The sequence below is a fragment of the Bos taurus genome, chromosome 8, assembly GCF_002263795.3.
Source record: "Bos taurus isolate L1 Dominette 01449 registration number 42190680 breed Hereford chromosome 8, ARS-UCD2.0, whole genome shotgun sequence".
NCBI lineage: Eukaryota > Metazoa > Chordata > Mammalia > Artiodactyla > Bovidae > Bos > Bos taurus.
In genome coordinates, this window is record NC_037335.1 from 7,303,799 (window position 1) to 7,322,967 (window position 19,169).

Below are 19,169 nucleotides of genomic sequence, written 5' to 3' on the forward strand. Positions count from 1 at the left end.
CTAGTTTTTTATCTCTTTTTCATCTCTTCTATTCTATACTATCTCTCTACTAGCTCTATCATCATGTGACTATTACTCTCTTCACAAAGAGTCAGACACAACTAAACGACCAAGCACAGCACAGCTTAGTGAGATGGCTAGCTGTTTAGAGGTCTGGAAGTATGTTTGATCATCAAAGGACATTACTAACAAATGTCTAGTCTGTATGGCACATGTATTTCCATTTCTGAGAATGGAAATCTTCTCTGCTGGGCTACACATTGTCACCTTATCCTTTTGATTTAAAGGGTTAGCAGAATTTACTAGGAATAAGAGGCTTTCTGTGAAGAAGTGTGAGCTCACAGGAACGTTGTTTCTTCTTTTTATGAAATGAAAATTCCATAAATGACATGAGAATGATTCAAGAGGAATAAAGCAAGCATTTTAAATATACAGTATTGAAAGCACTTTTAAAAAATCCCAAATGTGCTGTTTCCCTAAAACCTCTGTTCAAATTAGAGCTCTAGACCGGTTAATAATCTTGATCTGTGTGTTCATTTATGTTTTCTAAGTGTATTACCATTATGTATGAACATTACATGTTTTTAAATGCTTTGGGTCAAAGAAGAAGGCAGAACATCAGTAATTGCCAGCCAGGCACTGTTGTCATATTCATGCTAACAAATATATGATAACACATTTGTATGATGGAGATAACTGTAGATGGTATTTTCATATGGCATATGTATTATCTGTTTTTATTATGAAGTAATATTGTGAGGTTGCACTCGGGAACTGAATTACCTTAAAGTCCGATAATGTGGAGACTTTGATGTCTTTGCCACTCTAGACAATATTCCTTACTCCAACTTTCCTCCTTCAAGGAGCCACTGATTTCCTTTTTACTTCTGAAGGTTATTTTGCATTCAGTACATAACAATTTTCAATTGCTACCCTCCCAGCTACCCCTGATTTCCTTCCATTTTATAAAGGGTACAGGTTTTTAAATGCTGTTCTTCTTAACAGTATGATAGAATGTAAATACATTTGAGTAACATCCATCAACACCCAACATATTCCCCCTCCCACGGCCACCTGGGTCTACCAGTCATTGCATTAGGTAGCATTACAGTAGATCCTCAAAGCTGTGAAAGCTAGCAGTGCTGACGCTGCAATTTCATAGATTTAGATGAAGAGAAATGCAGAGGGACGTAGGACAAATAATGACTTGTTTACATGGAAATACATCATATGGACAATGAGAAAATATAATATCTGCGAATATTTATATCTCTCCTGAGTATTATGATTAAAGAATTCTCACTGTAAGTAAAGGAGGACCTATAATTTATTATCATAACATCCAAATGTGTAACACAAGATCTCCTTTATCAGAAGATGATATTCATTCACCTTTCCAGTAGACTTTTTGTGTTATATATTGTGGAAATGTTTGCACATATTAATAGACATAAAGAAACTGTATCACGAATCACTATGTGCCCCTTCCTCTAGATTCAACAAGTGTCATCGTAGGCCAGTCACCATTCGTGTGTACTCACACAGTCTCACTCTGCCTCACCATTACTTAAGAGCCCGTCAGACATGTCTTAAGCCAAACTCTCATTCATCCTAACCTGTACCTTCCTTTTTCTCTATCTTGGTTTGCTCATCACTCCCACCCAGTCCCTGTTCCTACTTATTTGTTTTTCTTTTAGTGCTGCTGCTTTGACTGCATGACTTTGCCAGACAACAACTAAAGGTTAACATTGAATACATCAGCTCAGACGGAGGAAGACTGAACACTGATGTTGCTGTCCTGCCCTCTTTTTCCACCAATGGCTAGATATGATGTCTCCGCGATGGTGTTGGTGAGTTCCTGGTGTATATGAAGGTTACTCTCCTGCTTGTCTGGCTGAAAGTATTCCTCTTCCTTCCTGGATGGCCCCCAGCTTGGGCACGCCCAAAGACTTGGCCCCCAGAAGTGGTGATTCCCTGGAGAGTAACACCCACCGGCACGAGGCATGAAGCTTCAAGGCTGGTTCTCTTACAAACTGCATTTTGGGGGCCAGAGACATGTTGTTCATATAAAGGTCAAGAAGAATTTTTTTGTCCAAACTTCCCAGTGTTCACCTACGCAGACAAGGGTGTTCTCCTGCAAGACCAACCTTTTGTCCAGGATGACTGTTATTACCGTGGTTAATGTGGAGGGGACCCAGACTCTCTGGTTTCCCTCAGTAACTGCTTCGGCGGCTTTCAAGGAATGTTACAGACAAATTACATTGTTTATGAAATTGAACCCAAAAGGTTTTCTACTGCATTTGAGCATCTAATATATAAGCTAGACAATAAGGACACAATTTTTCATACTTTCGATGTGGGTTAACAGATGAGAAAATAGCAGACAATTGAAGATTCAAGAAAGCATTAATTCCACTTTGATGCAAAGTGCCTATACAGGCTGGTGGACCCACCACTATTTTCTTGAAGTGGCAGTGGTCATAGATTACAGTCGATATCTTCATCATCAAAGTAATGCTTCGCTTGTGGAGAAAGAAGTGTTCCTTGTTTTAAAAATGGAGTAAGTGACCTTTATGAAACCACTGGATCTTGAGGTATTTTTCAAGGGAATGGAGATATGGACTCAAAAAAGCCTTATTGCCAATAGGAGGTGCTGGAAAGACCTTGGACAACTTTTTGCAAATGGAAGCAAAAGGGCTTCGATAAACGTGTGCCCCACGATGTGGTACATATTTTTGTAAAAAAGAATTATGGTGAAACTCTTGGCTTAGCCTTTGTTGGGACAGTGTGTCAACGTCAATTTAGTTGTGGAATTGAGACTTTCCACGATCAACGAATTTTTATTTTATCATATATTGTGACTCATGAGATGGGTCATAATTTGGGTATGGATCATGATAATCCCAAAAATATGTAAATGTGGAGCATCAGAGTGCATATTGTTTCCATCTGTAGCATTAACAACTAAATTCAGCAACTGCAGCTATGCTGATTATTGCAACCTTGGTCATAGAAGACGCTGTTTGTACACTTCACCAAATCCACATACAGTTATCAGGGAGACACGCTGTGGAAACAGGGTGGTTGAAGAAGGAGAAGAGTGTGACTGTGGATCCTTAGAGACGTGTAACACTGATCCCTGTTGTCAGTTAAACTGCACTATGACAGCTGGTATCAACTGTGCTTTTGGGCTTTGTTGCCATAACTGCATGTTCAGCCAATCAGGCACCGTGTGTAGGAAAGTAGCAAATGAATGTGATCTTCCAGAGTGGTGCAATGGACATCCAGTCAGTGTCCAGATGATGTGTACGTGCAGGATGGGGGCCTCCTGCACAGGCGGTGGTTACTGCTATGGGAAAGAGATGCAATGAGCGCGATGAACACTGTAGGCAAATCTTTGGCAAAGAGGCCAAGGATGCAGACATGAGTTGCTACACGGCAGTAAATACCCGAGGTGACCGTTTTGGTAACTGTGGGTATCACAGAAACCTCATACATAAGATGCAGCATGGCAGACAGCCTGTGTGGGAGGATTCAGTGTGAGAACGTCAAAGAAATTCCTCTAATGAGTGATCATACTACTCTGCATTGGACTAAATTCAATGATAACACTTGCTGGGGTACAGACTACCACCTCGGGATAAGAATAGCTGATATTGGTGCAGTGAACGATGGTACAAAGTGTGGTCCCGAAAACATCTGCATCAGAAGGAGGTGTGTCTCTTATTCCACTGTTCCACGTAACTGCTCACCTCAGCTCTGCTCTTTGAGGGGAGTCTGCAACAACAGACAGCACTGCCACTGCAACTACGGGTGGGGCCCTCCCGTCTGCCAGGAAAAAGGCAGAGGAGGCAGTGTGGACAGTGGCCCAGCCCCTGAGCGCCAAACAGAAGAAAGGATGGACAGGAAGAACCTGCTAACATATTTCCTGATTCCTCTTTTGTTTCTAATACCATGTCTGTTGCTTTTGCTTTTGCTGTTCATGAGACCAAAAAAGAAAGATGAAAAAGAAGAGGCTGTTCCACCAACAGCCTCTGTTCCACCAAAATCTGAGAAAAACTACCCAAAACCTACCTAAAAACTAGACATGTTATGGCTTCACTTAGGATGTAAGCACAGAATATTCTAACTTTACCTAAGGAAGAAACACAGAATGTGCCTACTGAAAAAAACAACAAACAAGGAAAAACCAATAGCTCCTATTTCAAGAGACTGCCAAAGCCTAGTGATCTTTCCCAAGGATTAGATTGTAATCTCCTGGAAGTAACAATGTTATAACATGTGTCCTAGATCATTGGCAGAAAATTCCAACTTTTTCTAATCATTTGGGACCATAAACAACCAGTAAACAAAATTTACTAATCCCTAGCCTATTTCTACTTTCCATTATTTTAAGCGATTTTAAGTGGTCAATTTTTATGGAATTATTCTCTGTGTGTGTCTGGAGCAGAGACAGTCTGTGGATGGTGTTCGTGTGTGTGTCTGATTTACTGTCCCTCTATCCCACATGCCCTTCCTCCTTGTACTCTGGCCTTGTCACACAAGGACTGGTAACCTACAGATTACATGTCTTATATGCCAATCCTCTCCTGTTCCTTTCTGCCAATGGCAGGAACTAGAGAAAGAGTTGAAACCCGGGGAAAATTTGATTTGTGTTCATGTCAGAATTGTCTCATTAACAGCTTTCGCCTTAGCAGCAACCATAATTTCTGCTATATACATATTTGGTTACACTCAGAACCAACAAGACTATAAGTCTCAGCCATACTGGCACTGCTACCAAGCATTGTAGCCTCCCAGTTTTGAGTCCCAGGTCTAAATGTTCTCCAAATCCCTGAGTTTCCCATACCAGGTGGGCTAACCCTTTCCTCGGGGATCACATACTAGACCCACAGGACCTACTGCAAAGATTCCAAGAACACTACCTCTTCCCTTTGATTTTAAGGGGGCATTTAATTTTATGTTTAATTTTGGCTATTCTACTTCAGTTTAAGATTCTCCATTTGGTCTGAAATACTCAGTTTTATTCTATGCCTTCACTGATATTCAGGGTGGCCTTTTCTCCAGCTAGTATTGGTCAAAATGTGCTTGACTCCCAGTAGCCAATGAGAGTTTTGCCCTTTTGTAATAAATTTCCCTGTGGCCTGGAAGTGTTTCAAGTCTGCCCATACCATACTCTCCTTGTTCTAAGTGGGTAGTTACTCCTTAGCACATGTGCATAGCCTTCTAGACACACGCTGACGACTCGGGTCCCAGGAGGAATTTTCTTAGCTGTGCCCTTCTTTGGTCCCGTTGTTACACTGCTGGGGAACTGCCATTATGTTTGTTGCTATTAGATTCATAAAGCTGGCAGTCCACTTGCAAATGCTGGACACCAAAACCTTCACTATTTGAAACAATGAAAGAAAGCTGCCAGTGTCAGTTGCTCAGTCATGTCTGACTCTTTGGGACTCCATGGACTGTAGCCTGCCACACTACTCTGTCCATGGGGTTTCCCAGGCAAGAATACTGGAGTGGGTAGCCATTTACCTCAGGGGATCTTCCTGACCCAGGAATCAAACCTGGATTTCCTGCATTGCAGGCAGATTCTTTACCCTCTGAGCCACCATAGCAGATATTTAAACATATGAAAAAATTATTAAGAAACTTACGTGGGATGTGTCATTTTAAGTAAAACTATAAATGAATAGTATCAATTTATAAAAAGTAAACATCTGATTAACATGATGAAATTCATAACAAATGGATTGTTTTCCCTACATTTTACCCACAGACAGCAGTCCTCAAAGGTAAGCTGCTGAGTATTAAACCTTAAGGAACAGACCTCAGTTATTCACAAGCAGAAATTACTTTACAGGATAAAACTAAAGGATAAAGTATTTAACTAATATTATGCATCCAGTAAAACTCTGGACAAAAACAATACAAGAAAGAAATACCGACTTCATGTACAGAGATCGAACAAAAATCACAAATAACAAGTATATCAAATTCAGCAAAAATGAGGAAATAACATCTTCAGCAGAAGGAAGAAAATAACATTTTCACAAAGTAGGATTTATTTATTTAAAGGCAAGCATAGTTTATATAACTTCTTACTGGATATTAAAAACATAAAACATATGCTCATCGCAGCACATACAGAAAAAGCCTTAAATAACATTTAAACTCTTTTGACAATGAAAAGTACTTCATAGCCAGGTAGGAATAAAAGCAAGCTTTCCTAACCTAGTAATAAATATCATTGAAAATTAATCATTGAACATTCTTTAAAATGAAGTTCCCAGTGAAACTGGGAATAAATCAGTGTTCTTCTTTGTCACCACTTACATTAACTTTTACATTCTTATTGAGTATAGTTGATTTACAATCTATTAGTTTCAGCTGCACAGCAAAGTGAATCTCACTATTTATATTAACTTTTTATCTCAGGACCCAGAACAATTAGACTGAGAATCAAAAACTATGGAACTGAAAAATAAACATAAAAACTGCTATTAAATGTAGCTTACAGGAATTTCTACATATAAAATCCTACTATAAAAATTCTAAAAGCTAAGAAGAAAGTTTACAAAGTACAAAATATTTTAAACAATAAGTAAAGGATTCTTACAAGTCAATACAAATAACAATTGTCATATATATTAAAAATCAGTGAGTAGAGAAATGAACAATGTGGTAAAATGTAAACCTTTACTGGAAACATAGGAGATGTATACATTTTCTGATAAGTTGAAATAATTTCATCATTTTTAAAGGAATTATTCCTACTGAGTTGAACGAATCTATGAAGACCTACAAGACCTTTTAGAACTAACACCCAAAAAAGATGTCCTTCTCATTATACGGGACTGGAATGCAAAAGTAGGAAGTCAAGAAACACTGGGAGTACCAGGCAAATTTGGCCCTGGAGTACGGAATGAAGCAAGGCAAAGGCTCATAGAGTTTTGCCAAGATAATGCACTGGTCATAGCAAACACACTCTTCCAACAACACAGGAGAAGACTCTACACATGGGCATCACCAGATGATCAACACCGAAATCACATTGACTATATTCTTTGCAGCGAAAGATGCCGAATCTCTATACAGTCAGCAAAAACAAGACCGGGAACTGCCTGTGGCTCAGATCATGAACTCCTTATTGCCAAATTCAGACTTAAATTCAAGAAAGTAGGGAAAGCCACTAGACCATTGAGGTATGACCTAAATCAAATCCCTTATGATTATACAGTGGAAGTGAGAAATAGTTTTAAGGGACTAGATCTGATAGACAGAGTGCCTAATGAACGACGGATGGAGGTTCGTGATTGTACGGGAGAGAGATCAAGACAATCCCCATGGAAAAGAAATGCAAAAAAGCAAAATGACTGTCTGAGGACGCCTTACAAATAGCTGTGAAAAGAAGAGAAGTGAAAAGCAAAGGAGCAAAGGAAAGACATAAGCATCTGAATGCAGAGTTCCAAAGAATAGCAAGGAGACATAAGAAAGCCTTCCTCAGTGATCAATGCAAAGAAACAGAGGAAAGCAACAGAATGGAAAAGACTAGAGAGCTCTTCAAGGAAATTCGAGATACCAAGGGAACATTTTATGCAAAGATGGGCTCGATAAAGGACAGAAGCGCTATGGACCTAACAGAAGCAGAAGATATTAAGAAGAGGTGGCAAGAATACACAGAAGAACTGTACAAAAAAGACTTTAAGATGCAGATAATCAAGATGGTGTGATCACTCACCTAGAGCCAGACATTCTGGAATGTGAAGTCAAGTGGGCCTTGGAAAGCATCACTAGGAACAAAGCTAGTGGAGGTGATGGCATTCCAGTTGAGCTATTTCAAATCCTGAAAAATGATGCTGTGAAAGTGTTGCACACAATATGCCAGCAAATTTGGAAAATGCAGCAGTGCCAACAGGACGGGGAAAGGTCAGTTTTCATTCCAGTCCCAAAGAAAGGAAATGCCAAAGAATGCTCAAACCACCGCACAATAGCACTCATCTCACACGCTAGTAAAGTAATGCTCAAAATTCTCCAAGCCAGGCTTCAGCAATACTTGAACCGTGAACTTCCAGATGTTCATGTTGCAGATGTTTTAGAAAAGGCAGAGGAACCAGAGATCAAATTGCCAACATCTGCTGGATCATGGAAAAAGCAAAAGAGTTCCAGAAAAACATCGATTTCTGCTTTTTTGACTATTTCAAAGCCTTTGATGGTGTGGACCACAATAAACTGTGGAAAATTCTTCAAGAGATGGGAATACCAGACCACCTGACCTGCCTCTTGAGAAACCTATATGCAGGTCAGGAAGCAACAGTTAGGACTGGACATGAAACAACAAACTGGTTCCAAATAGGAAAAGGAGTACGTCAAGGCTGTATACTGTCACCTGCTTATTTAAATTCTATGCAGAGAACATCATGAGAATCGCTGGGCTGGAAGAAGCACAAGCTGGAATCAAGATTGCTTGAGAAATATCAATAACCTCAGATATGCAGATGACACCACCCTTATGGCAGAAAGTGAAGAGGCACTAAAAAGCCTCTTGATGAAAGTGAAAGAGGAGAGTGAAAAAGTGGGTTCAAAGCTCAACATTCAGAAAACGAAGATCATGGCATCTGGTCCCATCACTTCATGGCAAATAGATGGGGAAACAGTGGAGACAGTGTCAGGCTTTATTTTGGGGGGCTCCAAACCACTGCGGATGTTGACTGCAGCCATGAAATTAAAAGACGCTTACTCCTTGGAAGGAAAGTTATGACCAACCTAGATAGCATATTGAAAAGCAGAGACATTACTTTGCCAACAATGGTCCATCTAGTCAAGGCTATGGTTTTTCCAATGGTCATGTATGGATGTGAGAGTTGGACTGTGAAGAATGCTAAGCGCCGAAGAGTTGATGCTTTTGAACTGTGGTGTTGGAGAAGACTCTTGAGAGTCCCTTGGACTGCAAGGAGATCCAACCAGTCCGATCTGAAGGAGATCAGTCCTGGGTGTTCTTTGGAAGGACTGATGCTGAAGCTGAACCTCCAATACTTTGGCCACCTCATGCGAAGTGTTGACTCATTGAAAAAGACCCTGATGCTCAGAGGGATTGGAGGCAGGAGGAGAAGGGGACAACAGAGGATGAGATGGCTGGATGGCATCACCGACTCGATGGACATGAGTTTGAGTCAACTCTGGGAGTTGGTCATGGCTGAAAGTCCTGGCCTGCTATGATTCATGGGGTCACAAACAGTCAGACATGACTGAGCAACGGAACTGAACTGAACTCATTCCTACTGAGATTTCCAGTAATTATTTGAGCAGGGTAATAAAAAACATAAAATTATGTTTCCTGGAAACAATCACAAAGAAGTAATTATAATTTGGAGTGATGTTAAAATAATTTATTTGCATCAGCCTGGCTTCCACTGCAAACTAGGAAAACTCCTCCACTACATTCAAAAGGAAGATTTAACACCGGGAATTGGTTGAGTACAAAGTTCATACTAAGGGCTAGAGAAAGAAACTCTAAGCTTGAGTCTGAAAGGACTCTAGACCATAATCATAAAGCTGGGTCCTCCTGAGACACAGAACCAAGAGGTGATACAAATATGAGTGAACCAGAAAAGAAATGAATGGTACTCTTGAGACAGAGACAAATACTGGAATACCTGAACTTTTTTTTATTTTTGAGCTAGGCCTACCTTCAGAGTGAAGTGAAACAGCAGCTCTCCTCAGAACTTGGCCCACCGGTTTCCCTCAGGTAGTTACACTTCCTGCTCTCCATTTCACGCGTTCCTTGATGACAGAGCTCAGAATTGGTCACCGGAGTATGGAGATGAGAGGCCCCAAAATCTGTAGTCAGCAAACTGGAAAACCAAAAAGTAAGTGGAAGAGCTGTAGACAGGGGTCACTTCCAGTTGGGAACCCATCTGGCAGTTCCACCAGGAAGGAAGGTGGCTTCAAAAAGAAATATCAAATATCCCATCTGCCTGTTGGCTCTATCTTTGAGTACTGTTCATTCCTTTATTTTATTTTATTTTATTTTTAAACTTTACAAATTGTATTAGTTTTGCCAAATATCAAAATGAATCCGCCACAGGTATACAGGTGTTCCCCATCCTGAACCCTCCTCCCTCCTCCCTCCCCATACCATCCCTCTGAGTCGTCCCAGTGCACTAGCCCCAAGCATCCAGTATTATGCTTCGAACCTGGACTGGCAACTCGTTTCTTACATGATATTATACATGTTTCAATGCCATTCTCCCAAATCTTCCCACCCTCTTCCTCTGCAACAGAGTCCATAAGACTGTTCTATACATCAGTGTCTCTTTTGCTGTCTCGTACACAGGGTTATTGTTAGCATCTTTCTAAATTCCATATATATGCGTTAGTATACTGTATTGGTGTTTTTCTTTCTGGCTTACTTCCCTCTGTATAATAGGCTCCAGTTTCATCCACCTCATTAGAACTGATTCAAATGAATTCTTTTTAATGGCTGAGTAATACTCCATTGTGTATATGTACCACAGCTTTCTTATCCATTCATCTGCTGATGGACATCTAGGTTGCTTCCATGTCCTGGCTATTATAAACAGTGCTGCGATGAACATTGGGGTACACGTGTCTCTTTCCCTCTGGTTTCCTCAGTGTGTATGCACAGCAGTGGGATTGCTGGATCATAAGGCAGTTCTATTTCCAGTTTTTTAAGGAATCTCCACACTGTTCTCCATACTGGCTGTACTAGTTTGCATTCCCACCAACAGTGTAAGAGGGTTCCCTTTTCTCCACACCTTCTCCAGCATTTATTGCTTGTAGACTTTTGGATCGCAGCCATTCTGACTGGCGTGAAATGGTACCTCATAGTGGTTTTGATTTGCATTTCTCTGATAATGAGTGATGTTGAGCATCTTTTCATGTGTTTGTTAGCCATCTGTATGTCTTCTTTGGAGAAATGTCTATTTAGTTCTTTGGCCCATTTTTTGATTGGGTCATTTATTTTTCTGGAGTTGAGCTGTAGCAGTTGCTTGTATATTTTTGAGATTAGTTGTTTGTCAGTTGCTTCATTTGCTATTATTTTCTCCCATTCTGAAGGCTGTCTTTTCACCTTGCTAATAGTTTCCTTTGATGTGCAGAAGCTTTTAAATTTAATTAGGTCCCATTTGTTTATTTTTGCTTTTATTTCCAATATTCTGGGAGGTGGGTCATAGAGGATCCTGCTGTGATGTATGTCAGAGAGTGTTTTGCCTATGTTCTCCTCTAGGAGTTTTATAGTTTCTGGTCTTACGTTGAGATCTTTAATCCATTTTGAGTTTATTTTTGTGTATGGTGTTAGAAAATGTTCTAGTTTCATTCTTCTACGAGTGGTTGACCAGATTTCCCAGCACCACTTGTTAAAGAGATTGTCTTTAATTCATTGTATATTCTTGCCTCCTTTGTCAAAGATAAGGTGTCCATATGTGCATGGATTTATCTCTGGGCTTTCTATTTTGTTCCATTGATCTATATTTCTGTCTTTGTGCCAGTACCATACTGTCTTGATAACTGTGGCTTTGTAGTAGAGCCTGAAGTCAGGTAGGTTGATTCCTCCAGTTCCGTTCTTCTTTCTCAAGATAGCTTTGGCTATTCGAGGTTTTTTGTATTTCCATACAAATTGTGAAATTATTTGTTCTAGCTCTGTGAAGAATACCGTTGGTAGCTTGATAGGGATTGCATTGAATCTATAAATTGCTTTGGGTAGTATACTCATTTTCACTATATTGATTCTTCCAATCCATGAACATGGTATATTTCTCCATCTATTAGTGTCCTCTTTGATTTCTTTCACCAGTGTTTTATAGTTTTCTATATATAGGTCTTTAGTTTCTCTAGGTAGATATATTCCTAAGTATTTTATTCTTTCCATTGCAATGGTGAATGGAATTGTTTCCTTAATTTCTCTTTCTGTTTTCTCATTATTAGTGTATAGGAATGCAAGGGATTTCTATGTGTTGATTTTATATCCTGCAACTTTACTATAATCATTAATTAGTTCCAGTAATTTTCTGGTGGAGTCTTTCGGGTTTTCTATGTAGAGGATCATGTCATCTGCAAATAGTGAGAGTTTTACTTCTTCTTTTCCAATTTGGATTCCTTTTATTTCTTTTTCTGCTCTGATTGCTGTGGCCAAAACTTCCAAAACTATGTTGAATAGTAATGGTGAAAGTGGGCACCCTTGTCTTGTTCCTGACTTTAGAGGGAATGCTTTCAATTTTTCACCATTGAGGATAATGTTTGCTGTGGGTTTGTCATATATAGCTTTTATTATGTTGAGGTATGTTCCTTCTATTCCTGCTTTCTGGAGAGTTTTGATCAAAAATGGATGTTGAATTTTGTCAAAGGCTTTCTCTGCATCTATTGAGATAATCATATGGTTTTTATTTTTCAATTTGTTAATGTGGTGTATTACATTGATTGATTTGCGGATATTGAAGAATCCTTGCATCCCTGGGATAAAGCCCAGGTCATGATGTATGATCTTTTTAATGTGTTGTTGGATTCTGATTGCTAGAATTTTGTTAAGGATTTTTGTATCTATGTTCATCAGTGATATTGGCCTGTAGTTTTCTTTTTTTGTGGCATCTTTGTCAGGTTTTGGTATTAGGGTGATGGTGGCCTCATAGAATGAGTTTGGAAGTTTACCTTCCTCTGCAATTTTCTGGAAGAGTTTGAGCAGGATAGGTGTTAGCTCTTCTCTAAATTTTTGGTAGAATTCAGCTGTGAAGCCGTCTGGACCTGGGCTTTTGTTTGCTGGAAGATTTTTGATTACAGTTTCAATTTCCATGCTTGTGATGGGTCTGTTAAGATTTTCTATTTCTTCCTGGTCCAGTTTTGGAAAGTCGTACTTTTCTAAGAATTTGTCCATTTCTTCCACGTTGTCCATTTTATTGGCATATAATTTCTGATAGTAGTCTCTTATGATCCTTTGTATTTCTGTGTTGTCTGTTGTGATCTCTCCATTTTCGTTTCTAATTTTATTGATTTGATTTTTCTCCCTTTGTTTCTTGATAAGTCTGGCTAATGGTTTGTCAATTTTATTTATCCTTTCAAAGAACCAGCTTTTGGCTTTGTTGATTTTTGCTATGGTCTCTTTTGTTTCTTTTGCATTTATTTCTGCCCTAATTTTTAAGATTTCTTTCCTTCTACTAACCCTGGGGTTCTTCATTTCTTCCTTTTCTAGTTGCTTTAGGTGTAGAGTTAGGTTATTTATTTAACTTTTTTCTTGTTTCTTGAGGTATGCCTGTATTGCTATGAACTTTCCCCTTAGGACTGCTTTTACAGTGTCCCACAGGTTTTGGGTTGTTGTGTTTTCATTTTCATTCATTTCTATGCAAATTTTTATTTCTTTTTTGATTTCTTCTGTGATTTGTTGGTTATTCAGCAGCATGTTGTTCAGCCTCCATATGTTGGAATTTTTAATCGTTTTTCTCCTGTAATTGAGATCTAATCTTACTGCATTGTGGTCAGAAAAGATGCTTGGAATAATTTCTATTTTTTTTAATTTACCAAGGCTAGATTTATGGCCCAGGATGTGATCTATTCTGGAGAAGGTTCCATGTGCGCCTGAGAAAAAGGTGAAATTCATTGTTTTGGGATGAAATGTCCTATAGATATCAATTAGGTCTAACTAGTCTATTGTATCATTTAAAGTTTGTGTTTCCTTGTTAATTTTCTGTTTGGTTGATCTACCCATAGGTGTGAGTGGGGTATTAAAGTCTCCCACTATTATTGTGTTATTGTTAATTTCTCCTTTCATACTTGTTAGCATTTGTCTTACATACTGTGGTGCTCCCGTGTTGGGTGTATATATATTTATAATTGTTATATCTTCTTCTTGGATTGATCCTTTGATCATTATGTAGTGACCATCTTTGTCTCTTTTCACAGCCTTTGTTTTAAAGTCTATTTTATCTGATATGAGTATTGCTACTCCTGCTTTCTTTTGGTCCCTATTTGCACGGAAAATCTTTTTCCAGCCCTTCACTTTCAGTCTGTATGTGTTCCCTGTTTTGAGGTGGGTCTCTTGTAGACAACATATGTAGGGGTCTTGTTTTTGTATCCATTCAGCCAGTCTTTGTCTTTTGGTTGGGGCATTCAACCCATTTACGTTTAAGGTAATTACTGATAAGTATGATCCCGTTGCCATTTACTTTATTGTTTTGGGTTTGAATTTATACACCGTTTTTGTGTTTCCTGTCTAGAGAATATCCTTTAGTATTTGTTGGAGAGCTGGTTTGGTGGTGCTGAATTCTCTCAGCTTTTGCTTGTCTGAAAAGCTTTTGATTTCTCCTTCATACTTGAATGAAATCCTTGCTGGGTACAATAATCTGGGCTGTAGGTTATTTTCTTTCATCATTTTAAGTATGTCTTGCCATTCCCTCCTGGCTTGAAGAGTTTCTATTGAAAGATCAGCTGTTATCCTTATGGGAATTCCCTTGTGTGTTATTTGTTATTTTTCCCTTGCTGCTTTTAATATTTGTTCTTTGGGTTTGATCTTTGTTAATTTGATTAATATGTGTCTTGGGGTGTTTCGCCTTGGGTTTATCCTGTTTGGGACTCTCTGGGTTTCTTGGACTTGGGTGATTATTTCCTTCCCCATTTTAGGGAAGTTTTCAACTATTATCTCCTCAAGTATTTTCTCATGGTCTTTCTTTTTGTCTTCTTCTTCTGGGACCCCTATGATTCGAATGTTGTAGCGTTTAATATTGTCCTGGAGGTCTCTGAGATTGTCCTCATTTCTTTTAATTCGTTTTTCTTTTATCCTCTCTGATTCGTTTATTTCTGCCATTCTATCTTCTAATTCACTAATCCTATCTTCTGCCTCTGTTATTCTACTATTTGTTGCCTCCAGAGTGTTTTTAATTCCATTTATTGCATTATTCATTATATTGACTCTTTTTTATTTCTTCTAGGTCCTTTTTAAACCTTTCTTGCATCTTCTCAATCCTTGTCTCCAGGCTATTTATCTGTGATTCCATTTTGATTTCAAGATTTTGGATCAATTTCACTATCATTATTCGGAATTCTTTATCAGGTAGATTCCCTATCTCTTCCTCTTTTGTTTGGTTTGGTGGGCATTTATCTTGTTCCTTTATCTGCTGGGTATTCCTTTGTCTCTTCATCTTGTTTAAATTGCTGATTTGGGGGTGTCCTTTCTGTATTCTGGCAGTTTGTGGAGTTCTCTTTATTGTGGCATTTCCTCGCTGTGTGTGGGTTTGTACAGGTGGCTTGTCAAGGTTTCCTGTTTAGGGAAGCTTGTGTTGGTGTTCTGGTGGGTGGAGCTGTATTTCTTCTCTCTGGAGTGCAATGAAACGTCCAGTAATGAGTTATGAGATGTCTATGGTTTTGGGGTGACTTTGGGCAGCCTGTATCTTGAAGCTCAGGGCTGTGTTCCTTTGTTGCTGGAGAATTTGCTTGGTATGTCTTGCCCTGGAACTTGTTGGCCCTTGTGTGGTGCTTGGTTTCATTGTTGGTATGGAGGCGTTTGATGAGCTCCTGTCAATTAATGTTCCTTGGAGTCAGGAGTTCCTGGAGTCAGGGTTTGGATTTAAGCCTCCTGCTTCCAGTTATTGGTCTTATTTTTACAGTAGTTTCAAAACTTCTCCTTCTATACAGCACCATTGATAAAACATCTACATTAAAGATGAAAATTTTCTCTACCGTGAGGGTCACCCAGAGAGGTTCACAGCGTTACATGGAGAAGAGAAGAGGGAGGAGGGAGTTAGAGGTGACCCGAATGAGATGAGGTGGAATCAATAGTGGAGAGAGTGGGCTAGCCAATAATCACTTCCTTATGTGCACTCCACAACTGGACCACTCAGAGATGTTCATGGAGTTATACAGAGAAGAGAAGACGGAGGAAGGAGACAGAAGTGGCCAGAGGGATAAAAGGGGGGAATGAAAAGGAGGGAGACAGATCCAGCCAGTAATCAGTTCCCTAAGTGTTCTCCACCGTCTGGAACACACAGAAATTCACAGAGTTGGGTAGAGTAGAGAGGGGTTAGGGAGGAGACACAGGCGACTTGGTGGAGAAAAAGGAGAGTCCAAAGGGAGAGAGAGCAGTTAAGCCAGTAATCTCGTTCCCTAGTGAAAAATGGGTACTGAAGATTGGGTTCTTAAAGGTACAAAATTGGTAACAAATACATAAAAGCAAAAATTAAAAATCTAGAGTAGAGTTTGGAATTTTAAAAATACGATGTTAAAGAAAAGAAAGAGATAAAAAACGAACAAACAAAAACAAACAAGGTAGCGAAAATTATAAAGAAAATATAGGTACAAAATTGAGAACTAATACCAAAAAGCAAAAGTTAAAAATCTAGAGTATAGTTTGGAATTTCAAAAATACAGTGTTAAAAAAAAAAGAAGAAAAAGAAAGAAAAAAAAACGAACAAACAAAAACAAACAATGTTGCAAAAATTATAAAGAAAATACAGGTACAAAATTGATATCAAATACCAAAAAGCATAAATTAAAAATCTAGAGTAGAGTTTGGAATTTCAAAAATACAATGTTAAAGAAAAGAAGAAAAAAAAAAGTCAAAAAATTATAAAAAATATATATATATGAAGTTTGCTGAAGAAAAAAAATAGGGTCTTTTTTTTTGCAAAGTAATAGGTTATAAAAGTGAAAATTAAAGGAATAATAGAGGACTTAATTTTTTTAATTAAAAAAAAAGAAAGAATGATTGTAAAAATAGTAAAAATATATCGAGGACTTTCTCTGGTTTTGTTGTGAGTATTGTGGGTTCAGCTCATTTTTGCCTAGTTCCTTGGTCCGACTTTTATTTCTCAAGATCTATAGGCCCCTTCCTATGTAGTCGGTAGTAACCACAGGGTTTTAATCTATTGCCTGTAGCTTCCAAGGCGGTTCTCTGTTATAGCTTCTTCTGTTTGCTGGACTCTTCAGTGTCTGGTTTCCGCCCTGACACAAAGGGGATGGTGGAGGACACTTTTTTTTTTTTTTTTTCTTTTTAGGCTCACTTGTTCAGTCACGCTGTGGGGAGGGAGGGGGGGATGCTGCAAACAAGTAACACTGGCGTGTGCTCGCAGTGCCTCAGCCACACTGGGTCTGCCCCCGCTCACAGCGCATGTAGCTTCCCCGCCCACACTGCTCAGGCTCTAGGTTGTTCTGCCGAGAACCATCCGTGGCCGGCCCTGGGCTGCCTGCACCTCCCAGGTCTAAGCTGCTCAGGTTCAGGCACTCGGGTAGTCTTCAGAGACGCAGACTCGGTTGGGCCTGCATTTTGTGCCCTTCCCAGGTCTGAGCAGCTCAGGTGATGAGGTGTTTAGCGATCGGGATTGCTGCAACTTATCGCCTCCCCGCCGCTCGGTTATCTAGGTGTACAACTGGTGCACCTTCTCAAGGAGATGTTGACCATCCAGACCCCCAGGAAGTTTTAGTTAGCAAAGAAGCCTGCTTACAGTTTTATAGATAATGTTTCTCTGGGGCTGCGATTGCCCCCTTCCGGCTCTGGCTGCGTGTCACCGGAGGGGGAAGGTCTGCAGCTGGCTCTCTCTGGTCATTCCTTTGTTCCGTGCACGGGCCTGGTGGTGTCTTAGGTTAGGGCTGGCTTTTCCCGTGATAGATATCCCACAGTCTGGTTTGCTAGCCCAGATTATTTCGCTCAGATAGCGCTCAGGGTATTCAGGCCAGGTCCTTACTCTAAGTGATGCAGCCCGCACTGCGCCTCCCTGCCCAGGCCCCGCTTGCTAATGGCGTGTGCAGGCGTCTGCGCTGCTTCTCCACTGGGGGAGTTACCGTAGGGCTCGCAATCTGAGAGTTTTAATTGTTTATTTATTTTTTCTCCCTGTTATGTTGCCCTCTGTGCTTCCAAAGCTTGGCATAGATTCGGCAGTGAGAAGGTTTCCTGTTGTTTGGAAACTTCTCTCTTTTTAAGACTCCCTTCCCAGGATGGAACTCCATCCCTCCCTATTTTGTCTCTTTTTTTGTCTTTTATATTTTTTCCCTACCTCCATTCGAAGACTTGGGTTGCTTTTCTGGGTGCCTGATGTCCTCTGCCGGCATTCAGAAGTTGTTTTGTGGAATTTACTCGGCTTTTAAATGCTCTTTTGATGAATTTGTGGGGGAGGAAGTGTTCTCCCCATCCTACTCCTCCTCCAACTTGGCTCCTCCCTCCATTCCTTTTCTAAGTCACTAATAATCTCACCTTGATAGTCTGTTTTCTAAGTACCAAATTATAAAGTTCACCAACACCCATTTGCCATATCTCAAGGTAAGAGAGAAAAGCAAGGAGGAAAAAATGATAATGCTGCTTAATTTATAATATATACAAGGATATATAAAATAGATGTTATGTATGTGTATTTGGATGACAGAAATTCCTAGTTTCCATTTCTTGTTCTCTTTGCCCTCAGCTGATGTCTCTTTTGGCCAGGACCTCTACATGATGGGGTGACTCACTCAGAACTTTTTAAAAAGCCACTTTCTGCCGGATGAAACAGTAGAATTAACTTCATTGTATACTTCTCCCTGTGTTACTGAACAACGCAAGTCAAGTGTCCGACACACAGTGAGGCCAAACTATGCTAAAACACTGCAGTTTGGAAGACAGAAAGGTTTATTGCAGGGCCATGTAAACAGATGAGTGGCTCACGCTCTAAGAACCCCCAAATTGCTGAAAGCTCTCATCAAAGCCCTTTGAAAAGCAAAAAAGGTGAGGGAGGGATGAGGTTAGTTGTTGCAAATCTCCTGGTTTAGATCCTTTGTTCTTGAGGTCAGGTCATGGTCAGGTGACGATGTTTCTGTAAATCTCTACCAAATGAATGATGTTCTCTGACTTGACAAGAAAGGGCAAGGTGCCAAGGTACAACTTTCACCCTCCAAGGTCCTGGTCCTGGCTAAGAGGAGACAGAGCTCAGTTGGCAGCTCCCTCAGGGCCGGGTCCCCAGGCTCCACCCAGCTGTCATCTCTAAAGAAGCCAGGCGCCCAACCCAGCTGGCTCTCAGGCTCCTCAGGCCACCCAAAGTGGGACACTAGGTCCCACAGACTGCGACCCAGCACACTGCCACTGCTATTAGGTTGCAGAGAGCAGAATGGGAGAGAGGTTCACTGCTGCCCCAAGGCCTGGGCTGAGGCTAGTGGGTGACTTTGGTGAGGGCTCTGAAGCCCTGCAGGACACAGCAGGATGTGAG

General features: G+C 40.1%; 1 long non-coding RNA gene and 1 pseudogene across 1 annotated transcript in view; one reads left to right on the plus strand and one right to left on the minus strand.

The window, feature by feature from the left end:
* The window catches only part of LOC132346037 (uncharacterized), a 22,722-nt gene extending 12,605 nt beyond the window's left edge, over positions 1 to 10,117 (minus strand). Inside the window, exon 1 of the long non-coding RNA XR_009495758.1 lies at positions 9,684 to 10,117. This is a non-coding gene — a long non-coding RNA (uncharacterized lncRNA). The remainder of the gene's footprint in view (positions 1 to 9,683) is intronic.
* On the plus strand, positions 1,818 to 2,564 carry LOC112447865 (disintegrin and metalloproteinase domain-containing protein 20-like; annotated as a pseudogene).
* Positions 10,118 to 19,169: the final 9,052 nt, after the last annotated feature.